Genomic DNA, 11,644 nt, shown 5'->3' on the forward strand with positions numbered 1-11,644 from the left:
GAGACCCGGGTCCTCTGTAGTAACAAATTTTGGCCAAATAAACACATCATGGGATAAAAAAGGAAATCAATACCAGGGAGTGCATCAGTGGCAGAGTTGGCAAGAAAACCTCAGCTTTACAACTTTCACATCAATGCACTTTTTTTGGTTCACATTAGCTCAAATCCCATCATCTAGGACAGTCTTCAAGATTAACTTAACTGACAAAACATTTTTGACAGGACAACCAATTCTATTTATGAGCACATGAATTGCAATGTGGCCACAAAAATGTGTTTGAAACTGTCAAAGAAAATGTCAGTGTCCTTTTTCAAAAAAAGGATACAACACTTGGATGGAATATGGTTTGCTGAACTTCGGCCTTAGGTCAAATTTAGTTACACTTATTCTTGTTCACCCACCTCCTATCAAACAGAACACTGTCAAAGACCTGTCTAACAGCAAAACACACTCAACAGGTTAATTTGATGCATCAATATTCCTGTAAAGGAGGCCCAGGTACACCAAACAAAGCTGTACGTCAGAAACATCAACCCATAAGAAACCATATGCCATCTGCTCCCTTACAAAAATCTCCTACTTATTATTTTAATCCCTCATTTAAGATTAAAGATCTAATGGCACCAAAACGAAAGCCCTGCCACAGAACAAAGAACAAGAAATGTAAATCTGAGCATTTCACATCTGAACATTCTTAACCATCTCTTCCGTACTATTTTTGTGTTTCCCTTACCATAAAGTCTTCAGACCTCAACCGACCCAAACCTTATCACCCTGCTACTGAAATCTCAATAGTCTGATATATTAACCGATAACCACATCCCAAAATCTATCTATAATCTGGAGGTATACGCTGCTCCCCTCACTGATACAGCAGATCCCTTACTACTTACTATCATGGTGTTTGAAGAAGGACAGGCAGCTCAAGCTATTTTCTTTATTAAACCTTCACTACTGAAAAGAATTATTCACCAGCCAAACCTGTACCTCATTTCAGTGAACAGGGAAAAAAAGTAAACTTCATATAAAGGATTTAATTAGAAGACCAAAGAAATGTAGAAGAAGTAAAAGAAACCTTTTCTTAATCACACAAGATCAAACTGTTGTATTACAGAAAGTCAACCTAACAGTTATCTTCTGAACCTCTTCTTTAAAAAAAAAAAAAAAGCAAACAAAAAACACCCGATCACCGTCACTTCACAGCTGGAAGAGGCACATAGCGCTGCATTTGTAAATTGTGTTCTTTCATGAAATTTTCTTTACATTGTGAAATCTTACAAACGTTTTTTGTAAAGTACACTGTTTTCCTTTGCTGGACAGTCACATCAATGAATACCCTTAAATCCCACAAAAATTAAGCATAATCAAAGATTATACATAATTTTATTAATCTCTCCCTCCATTACTGCATGTATGTCTAGAATTTGTAAACTCACTACCAAGAGGCGCTTCCCTGAAAAGAAAAAAGGACAGATTATTTTTCCATCACTACTGCTATGCTCTTCAACTCATTTTCATCCTCAAGTTCCTCAAGAATTGTTTCAAGTATTTCCAACTTGAACACAGTATAAACGTTAAGCTGTGTAACTGGTTACATCGATTATTTGTGAGTCACCCCAGAAAGAATAATTTCATTTGTAATACCTTTTGAATTTGTCAGCATCTCTCTGATAATTATTCATCTGGAAACACATTAGAATTAGGGTGGGGCTGGTCTGGGGTTGGTTTTTTTTTCAGAAATAGTTAGAAGCTTAATGACTAAGCCTCGTGAAGTTTTCCACAGAAATATACCATCCATCATGTAGCTAATATTGGCACCATTCAGGCAGATGTCACAAGCTGTCCGTATTTTTCACTTTTTGCTGCTATATAATGAACACTAATATACCAATTTAGTGGGCTTTGCCACTGCTACTTCATAATATTACCTTTCAAAAGTATTCCCTTGCGATAAAAAAAAGTTTCTGACATAATATGACTGAATAATATTTATATAAAAAGAAAGTTTATTATTTCCTACAAATAAATTAGCACCCCTTAGTATTTTTAAGACTTGGATTTAACTGTATTTAAGTTGACCAGGGAAAATTAATTTTTTTAAAATACAAACTTCCCTTAAAAAAAAAAAACTAAAAAAATGTTATGCAACATACATCAGCTCAGCTCTTTGCACAACATGAGTAGTATTTAATCCAAGAGGTAGAACAAAGCCTTCTAAAAAGAGGAGGTCCCTTCTAAAAAGAGGAGGTCACAGAAGTATGGCATATAAAAATTACAGGCTTTTTCGAGCTTTTGCTTTCTTAGCAACACATCACTGTGTTGAATTACTTTAGTTCACTGTATTGAATTAAATCTAGCCTACATGGTTGGTAGTTAGGTGCCCTTTCAGTTCTTTGAAATTCCTGAGGTTTTGCAAACGTAAAATGCACATAAAAACTGAATGACTGAGCAACAGGCAATGACAGCTGACAGGTGTGTTCAGAACTCCATATTTATATGTATGATCTTTAAAGCTAACTATAGAAATTAAAAGCAGAAGCTACTTGATAAAGCAAAAAGAGTGCTGACCAGCAGTTTCACTGTGGCCTATACACTAAATGTAAACACCACTCAAAGTTAAATTATTCCAAGAAATATAAAATCCAGGTTTTCAAGATCTCCCTTACTGTCTCTCAAACCTTACTACATTGATTTATTAAGTGAAACAAACCATGAAATAGTGGTGTTAAAGAGATGCTGTTATGTTTACCATCCTTACATTTAATGCTATAGTATTTCTACTGTTTGCTAGCATCAATTTTTATAAAAGCCATTGTATAGAAATTACATAATGGATTAACAGATACATAAAAGACACCACCACAGCTACAGTTTGCAGGGTACAGCTGTTGTCACCCCATGCTCCTGTCTTTCCTTCCTCACTTTTATGCTTCATTCTACAGGCTATTTCTCTAACTCAACCTACACTGCACAGAGCGCTCTTCTTCCAAACCCCCACCTCGTAACTGTAACTGGTCTCCATTGTGCAGACCATATAAAAAGCACACTCACAATCACATGAGTAATGGCTCTTCCAAAGTCTTATAGATATTAATTATTTGCATTCCAGTAGCAAACAAGAAGCGAGGACGCACTGCCTCAGAAAGAGCATCTCATCCAAGAACAGGACCTGGAAATACCACCAGGCCACTGAATCACCAGAGTACAGCCGATGACCACGTTTTCTCCTGGACTTCCTACAGTGGGTACTATACACAAGAGTTAAACACAGAAGTTGTTGATGATGCTAAGTTTGACAGACGGGAGGAGGAGCCCGAACAGGTCACACCAATAGCAGGAAGAACAGCAAGGTCTAAATTGGGGTTTGTTCCTCAGGTTTGTATGGGGCAAGAAGCCATCAGCGGCTCACGAGGTCGCAAGGGACAAGCACCGCTAAGAAGGGGCAAGACCCAGTAAACGCGCGGCAGGGAAGGCGGTGCGGTAAAGTCAGCAGCAGCACGGCTCCGGGCAGGGAGCCTGCGGCAAGATCGCGCACGGACGCCGGGGTGGGGGTACGGCAGAGGCCGCCGCAGCGGCCGTGGCCACAGCGCCATGTCAGGTGGCAGGGCGAGGAGCCCGCGACTCGGCCAGCCCTGGGTCTGCGGGGCGCACCCTCCGCAAGGTCAGCGCCGACGCCGCGGGGCCGCGCCCGGGCGAAGGGGAGCGGCGGGGGCTCGGCCGCGGAGCGCCCCTCGGGCCCGCGGCCAGACCGCGGGCCGTCTCCGCACAAGGGCCGCCGGCGGCACCGCCTCCGCGCCCAGCCCGTGCCGGCAGCGCCGCGGCGGAAGCAGGCCCCGTCCCACCCGGGCCGACCCGCCGCGCTGGGCCCCGCCGCCAGGCCAGGCCGACACAGGCCGCGGCCCCGCCACCGCCGCGGCAGGCCCGACCCGGCCCAGCCCGGCCGCCTGGCGAAGGCAGGGCGAAGCCGCGCAACGCGGCGGGCCCTTTCGCCCCCTCCCGTCCTCCCCCTTTACCTGCCGCAGCGCGGCCCGGTGGCGGTAACTCACCCCGCTCCGCTGCCCAGCGCTGCCCCGGAGCCGCGGAGGAAGGACGCGGCGGCCGCGCCGTGAGGGAGAGGGGGCGGCTCGCGCAGGCCCGCGGCCTGTGGGAGCGGGGGTGCGCGCGGGCTTCCCCTCCCCGGCCCCAGTGGTCCCGCCCGGCCCGGCCTGGCCTGGCTCGGCTCGAGTGCCGGCCGCGTGCCCGCTGCCCCGTAGGCGCGCCCCCGCGGCGTCAGGCGAGCGGCGCCGCGCCGGGCCCGGCCGCTCACGTGACGGCGCTGTTTACGGGGGGGGCGGGCGCGCCGCTGCGCAAGCGCCAGGCCGGGTTGGGCCGGGGGCGACTGGGGGCAAGTGCGCCGGGTTGCGGGGCGGTGGCAGCGTTTCGGGTGTTTTGTGCCGCCTGCGGCCTCTTCCCGATGAGACCTGTCGCCCCATGACTTAGCCGCGCTCACGGGCCGCTGCCGCGCCAGGCCCCCGAAGGCGCTGGCACCGGAGCCGGCCTCTAGGCTTACCCGGGGTCCCGGCCACCCTCGCGGGGGCTGTGGGCGAAACTGCGGCCCCGCGGCCGCAGCTGCACGGGCCGGGCCGTGGCCTCTGCCAGGCCTGCGGAGTGGCGGGTAGGGCCGGCGGGTGTGCCCTCGGCCCCGTGAGGCAGCAGGCGGCAGGGCGCAGGCCGCGGCCCCGGCTGAGGGCGGCCGGCACCGCTCCGGCGGGTGCGTGTGTGAGCCCGCGGCCTTCGCCTGCGGGGCGCTGCCGCCGGTGCAGCCCGTGTTACACAGCCTGATGGCTGCCAGCCCTTCCGTGCGCCGGCGGCCTTGTGTGGATGCCTTCAGCTCTCGGTGTGCCGCTACAGGTTGAACAGGAACAGTGTCCGGAACCTGCCAGTCCTGGGGAGACACTCACGCTGGCTCTCGGCATGCGTCATGTCCCCTCGGCCTTTTCTTCTGGTGACACGTCCCCAGTGTGTAATGTAGATGTCCGTGGCATACGCTCACACACATCCCCACCAAAGGGGCTTGTACCGTGTGAGCTTGTCAGGTCACGGAACCTGAAGTGACTTGGTCTCTACATAAAGTTGCCTAAGAAAAAGGCTCTTTCTACTTTGTGTTAACAGCATTGGTTAAATGCAACATGTTATGCTACTTTCAGCCTGATGGCTAGTGTAAAGTGCAGCACTGAGGGTTTATTGCATATACCAAGTTTCAAATAGAATACACCCACAAAAGAGAAACAGATTATGAACATTACTTATGAAAATCAAATTTAGAATTATCTTCTGAATGACTGTATATTAACACCATCTTTACGTATTCCTCATATTTTGTAATGAAATGCAAATATTGAATGATGTCAGGACAAAAAGAATAGCAAAAAGATAAAGTTAAAATGGGTTGGGTTTCCTTTTTCTTTTTTTCGGTTTCGTTTTGAGTCTTTGTGATATGTGTTCTCTAGGGCTTTCTGTGGTGCTATAAAGGCTGAAATATGTTACATATTTCCCTTGCTACCATCACAGTAAGAAAGGAAGCTTTAAACTGAAGGCATGGTAACACAGTGACATTTTCAGCCACTACACATGATCCTTGAAACAAGATAGGAACACCTTTGAAGCAGAGCAGGTTTTAACCCACTCAAAATTTTTCTCCCTGTCTTTCTTGAATCACCTTTATGCACATCACTACAAGTGGGGTTTTCCCAATTTTCTTCCTGTGCTCTCTGTTTCAGAAATTGTCTCTCCTTTTGAAGGCAAGCACCTTTAAAAATATACTGCCTTCTTTCGGTGGCACAGAACTGAACTATGGGGCTGGTTACAGTAATTTCTTCAAAGCCTTTTTAGACAGTCTTTCAACAAGGCACTAAACCTCTGATATATTGTCGAGATTATACTAAGAAATGAAATTGCTGTCTGAAGTGAAATTCAGTTAACGCATTTGCATTGCACAAATTTGCCAGCATGCAACCCTTCTGATCTCATTATTTTTGACAAGCAGCAGGCAAAGCACTGGTAGTAATCTGATCATTGTTCATTGTCCTATTCAATTCTTTCTTTACACTTTCAAAAGTCACATAACTCCAGTGACCCATCCAGTCTAATAGAGTTTGTATACCTCTCTTGCCATGAACCATGCTGTGCCAGTCCCTTTATAGTCACAATTGCCTGTCACATGTACAGTGAAATTGCCCACCTGTAGCACCTATGTTGTGGTTTAATTTAACATTTAGAAAAAGAAAAAAGAAAACACCACAATGGACAATTATATAGGTATCTTTGTGTCCAATGACAGATCAGCTATACACAATTACAGCTACACCATCTGCTATCTTTCCTAGCAATGTTTTTATCATGTTTTCTCTTTACACATGAGCTACTTGGAAATAGTCTAGATCTTCCAAGTTGCTTCCATATATATATTTTCAGGGAAGTTTACTAGTGCCCTCAACAAAAGAGAAAGCAGCAGCAGCAGCAGCAGAAGGCAGTTTCTTTGCTTATCGTTACGAGTCTCTTTTCAGCCACAGCTTTTTCAAAGAGGTTCCTGAATTATTTTCCTTACAGCCTTGCCCTGCCCTTCCATGTTTTTCCTAAATGGTATTTTTGAAAATATGTTGTACAGAGTCAGATATCATACTGGTCTTAAACATGGCTCACTTTTGAGTGTTAATTACTGGTTCTCCAGCTGTCAAAATGCAGAAAGGAGTTAGATTGTTCCATATGCTTAACTGGATAAAGAAGTTATCGGGTATGGTAGCAGACTAACAGGTTTTCTCCCATGCTGCAGGGTAGTGGTATTTGCTACTGTCAAAAGCTGAGATATGTTATAGCAGTAGGCCAATAACTATTCAAGCAGTGTCTCACAGGAACATCTCTTTTTGGCTGGGTATGTCTCTTTGAATTTTCTCAAGATATTTGATTTAAATGATTTTAAAACCCAAGTGTTGCATTTCTTTTGTAAATTATATAAGTTCTTAGAATGTCATACAAAGCAGAATTAGACCTCTGAAATAAATTATATATACTACAGTAGCAGTTGCATTTATCTGCTGAATTTACAACACTGAACAAGTTTACTTTTTCCTGCTGTCTGTTTTCTGAAAAATCATAAATATTACTTTTGCACCTCTTAATTAGGTAACTGCCTTTCATATCACATTTGCCGTGATTTTTCCCAGGATGAATAGCAGACTGACTGTTAATAATATCCAGGATTCACCAATATCAATACTTCAAGAAACTCCATAGTTAGCTCATTTGAAGCCTGTTGGATGTAAATTATTGTGCACTACTATCCTTAGCAAAATTTAAAGTTGTTAGTTCTTCAGATCTTTTCTAATTTTTGTTGTAATAAGAATTCTTTGACTTCTACAAATGCAGAGGAATAACAGCCAATAATCTAAAATTTTCTAGTTGCATAGTGAAAATGCACATCTTTTTATTAAGACTATCGAATTTTGACACTTTTTCCTTTCATTGCCCACCTTTCCTTGCTTTAGTTAGTACAGGAACTGTAACATGGTCCACTTTACCCACTTTCCACCAAGTTTAAGATAAGATCATTCTCTTTCCCCACATACAGACTAGCTAGCAGCTGCCAGTCATTGGATCAAACAGCAGTTGCATGTCATAATCTAGAAAGCAGCAGAAAACCATCCAGTTCCACAGGTGAAAAGGGACTGCGGCTTTTCAAACGAACAATACAGCTTGGTGAACAAAGACAAGGTTCTGAAGACAAAGGATGTTTAGCCATTGTTTGTATAACTGAGGGTAAATTTTAGTAGAGAGATGAAACATACAAAACCCACAAGCTATTTATCAAGAATTATTCAATGGAATATACAGATTCAAGCCTGAAAAAAGGCGAAGTTTCAATTACTTGCAGACGTTTCTGTAAACCAGGGAAAAAAAAAATCCTTGAATGAAGTTTTGGAGCACTAGAACAAACTGTGATAGCTAGCACAAAACAGGCCTGGGAGACTTACCTCCCAGACTAGCTTGGGCTGTTGCCTGTGGAACTGCTGCTAGAGTTACTAATCCCCTGAACACCTGAGATTTCACTCCTGTACTGTTTACCTTATTTTTTATGTTTCATGGAGAAAATCGTATGGCAGTAAATAATAGTAAAAAATAATTTTATTTTTAATAAATGCTCATTTGATATTTATCAAGGGTTTTTCCCCCCCTATTTGTAAGAAGAGATTTGAGAGACCATCAATTATTATTCTAAGAAAAGTTTATTCAGATAAGTAATTATATATATATTCCTATAGATTTATTTGTATACATTGTAGTGTGTACATGACATGTTTGGCATTAACAATCTATGCAAGTTTGCTGTAAGGCTGGTTTCTGACCTGTGAGGTTTCCTCTCTGCTTTTCCAGTAAGGTTGAGCATTCTACTTCCTTTGTGCACGTTCCCCATCTCTACACTCTATGCACGTTCAATAACGAGTTGTGATACTGCATCAAGTAGCAGGGGTGTGGGCATGGTACTGGAAGCAGACACTGGCGGTATGCCTTTTTGCTGGAATTGCTGGATTGTGGGACTGTTCTGTTGAATATCAGAGCACAGAACCAAGAGACCTTAAGGTGACCACTGCACAGAAATAAGCAAATTGTTTCTTAATCACATGATTCTAAATAAAGAAAAATGTAAATGAAGACTAAGGAAAAATGCAATAAAATAAATTAGTTTATGAATGAAGAATATATGATACATCACTCTAGAAAGCAAAAATCAAAGACCTTAAAAGACTCAGAGTTTGAATCTGATATTGCTAAAAGTCCTCCAGGCTGTTGCAGAAGAAATTTTATTAAATGCACATGCTTTAGTTTGAGTTCATCTGTCTTGGACAAATGTAACAAGGACTATGCATGCAATTCTTATCTTCCTCAATCAGCACAATTCTTGATCATATTCTAGGTTTTATGAAAATGCAGTTAAATGATTATATCTAAATAGATATAATATTATATATCATGTGGGTTTATGTAAGATGATATATTACTTATCATATATTTATTATAGTCATATATACACATACACAGAAGTGCATTTCCTGAATCAATTGTTGAGAAATTCTATTCACCCTCTTTCCAGACTTCTGTTATTATCTGTTATTGTCTCCCACCTTTTCTACCTGAAATCTATTCCACTAAATCTCCTTCTCCCATTTAACTAATAATTTCTAGTGTAGCTTAATAACCTCTGGGAAATCCATTCTGCATTTTATTCCATCTATTTTTTTCCCTCAGAATTCGTTATTACAGGCCCAAAGGTGGCCTACTCTTTTTTTTTTTTTTTTTTTTTTTTTTTTTCCCTTTCTTCTGTATAGATACTGAACTTGCTAACCTCCAGCTATACAGTACTGTGTTTGCAGTTTGAATGAGTGGGAACCTCCATAGCTCTGCATCACTGCATCACTTCATGATGTGATGTGCTCATAAGAATGCTGGCTGTGTACTGCTCAGCTCTGCAGTAAATCTGTTCCTAGCGTCGGTGTCCGGCCAACATAAACAGGCGTCTGTTCCCTGTGCTTCTCAGGGAGAGAAGTTGAGTATGTAGGGAGACAACGGCAGTTGCATGGTTCAGTCCCAGCCTTAGCTACAGCAGATCAAAAACTGCCCCTGGGTGCCTGCCTCTGACTGTCATGGTGCATAAATGGAAGAGAGGAGAGGAGCAACTATTTCAGTTGAAAGGCACCTGCAGTGATCATCTAGTCCAACTGCCTGACCGCTTCAGGGCCAATCAAAAGCTAAAGCATGTCATTAAAGGCATTGTCCAAATGCCTCTTAAACACTGACGGGCTTGGGGCATTGGTCACCTCTCTAGGAAGGCGGTTCCAGTGTTTGGCCACCCTTTCAGTAAAGAAACACTTTCAAATGTCCAGTCTAAACCTCTCCTGGTGCATCTTTGAACTATTCCTGTGCGTCCTATCACTGGATACAAGGGAGAAGAGATTGGTACCTCTTGCCTCTGAACTTGAAATGTGAAGAGTCCTTTCTGAATTTGGACGTTGACATTTTTTCAGTTTCTCCAACTAGAAGATATGAAGCTCTTTGGAATTGATTCCGTGTGAAGTATTCTCATTCTACATCCTTATTTCCATAAACTTTGTAGCCTTTGTCTTCTTATTCAACATGGAGGTACTGTAAAGAAAGATGGAGTTTAAGAGCAATTAAGCTAACTGGATCAGATGGTATGCATGCAAGGGTACTGTTTGAACTGGATGAAGTTGTTGAGGCTGCTCTCATCTTTGAAAGGTCATGGTGATTGGGGAGGTTTCTGATGACTGGAGGAAGGAAAACTTCATGCACACCTTCAAGAAAGAGGGTCCAGGGAAATACAGATCCATCAGCCTCAATTCCTTTCCCAGGAAGGTTATGGAGCAAATCCACCTGAAAGCCTGGAAGTGCATGAAAAAGAAAGGATTATGTACAAGCCAACCTGGATTTGCCAAGGTCGAGCTATGTGCAACCAGTCTGCTAGCATAGGATAAGATGGAGAGCAACAGATGCAGTTGATGTTGTTAAGTCCCGCATCTGAGATGTAATAGCCCATGCACCAGTACAGGCTGGGGGTCAATTGGCAAGAAAGCAGCTTTGGAGAAAGGTCCTGGTGGACAAACTGAATAGAAAGACTGCATCATAAAGAGAGCAGGCAGCAGGTCAAGGGAAGTGATTATAGACTGTATCTGGAGTACTGGTTTTAAGCTCCCCAGTACAAGAAAAATATTGAAAAACTGGAGTGAGCCGTGGTTGAGGGTCACTGAGATGATTAGAGGCTTGGACCAAATCACACAGAATCATAGAAAGGTTGGGGTTGGAAGGGACCTTAAAGATCACCTAGTTCCAACCCCCCTGCCATGGGCAGGGACACCTTCCACTAGACCAGGTTGCTCCAAGCCCCATCCAGCCTGGCCTGGCACACTTGCAGGGACGGGGCACCCACAGCTTCTCTGGGCAACCTGCTCCAGTGTCTCACCACCCTCACAGTAAATAATTTCTTTCTGATATGTAATCTCAACCCCCCCTCTTCCAGTTTAAAGCCATCCCCCTTGTCCTATCACTCTGCCCTTCCCCTCTCCAGCTTTCTTATAGGCCAGCTTGAGAAGTAGGCCCGCTACTGGAAGGCTGCTGTGAGGTCTCCCTGGGGCCTTCTCTTCTTGAGGCTGAACGGCCCCAGCTCTCTCAACCTGTCTTCATACTGACAGATCTGTTTCTTCATCCTTAAATAAGGCTAAGGAAGGAAATTTAGTGCTGTCTCAGGTACCTAACAGAAGGATGTAGAGAGGAAGAGACAGACTCTTGGAGGTCTGTGAGTGTTGGGTCCACTGAGTGGACTGTGACAAGGTCACAGTGAAATAATGGGAGAAACAGGCAAGTTTCATCAGGAAAATTCTGACTAGCTACCAAGGGAAGAGGAAGAGTATCCACTGGGAGGGCAGTCAAACCAGAGGTCCGGAAGGGGCCGAGTTATCTCCATCCTTGGAGATATTCAAAACTTGACTAGACAGACTCCTGAATAACCTGATCTAATTGTGAAGTTAGCCCTGCTTTAAGCATGGCGTTGGACTAGATCACCTTCACCTCACCTTCACCTCACCACCACGATCGA

General features: G+C 44.0%; 1 protein-coding gene across 4 annotated transcripts in view; it reads right to left on the reverse strand.

Moving 5' to 3' along the window:
- Window positions 1–8,151, reverse strand: part of PHF3 (PHD finger protein 3) — a 57,489-nt gene extending 49,338 nt beyond the window's left edge. For 2 of the 4 annotated variants that reach the window (XM_055713962.1, XM_055713963.1), the window contains exon 1: window positions 4,047–8,147. The gene's annotated coding sequence lies outside the window, so the exon portion shown is untranslated. Of the gene's footprint in view, window positions 1–4,013 lie in introns of all 4 variants that reach the window. The other 2 variants (XM_055713961.1, XM_055713964.1) reach the window with 2 other exon arrangements.
- Window positions 8,152–11,644: the final 3,493 nt, after the last annotated feature.

The sequence above is a fragment of the Falco cherrug genome, chromosome 6, assembly GCF_023634085.1.
Source record: "Falco cherrug isolate bFalChe1 chromosome 6, bFalChe1.pri, whole genome shotgun sequence".
Classification (NCBI taxonomy): domain Eukaryota; kingdom Metazoa; phylum Chordata; class Aves; order Falconiformes; family Falconidae; genus Falco; species Falco cherrug.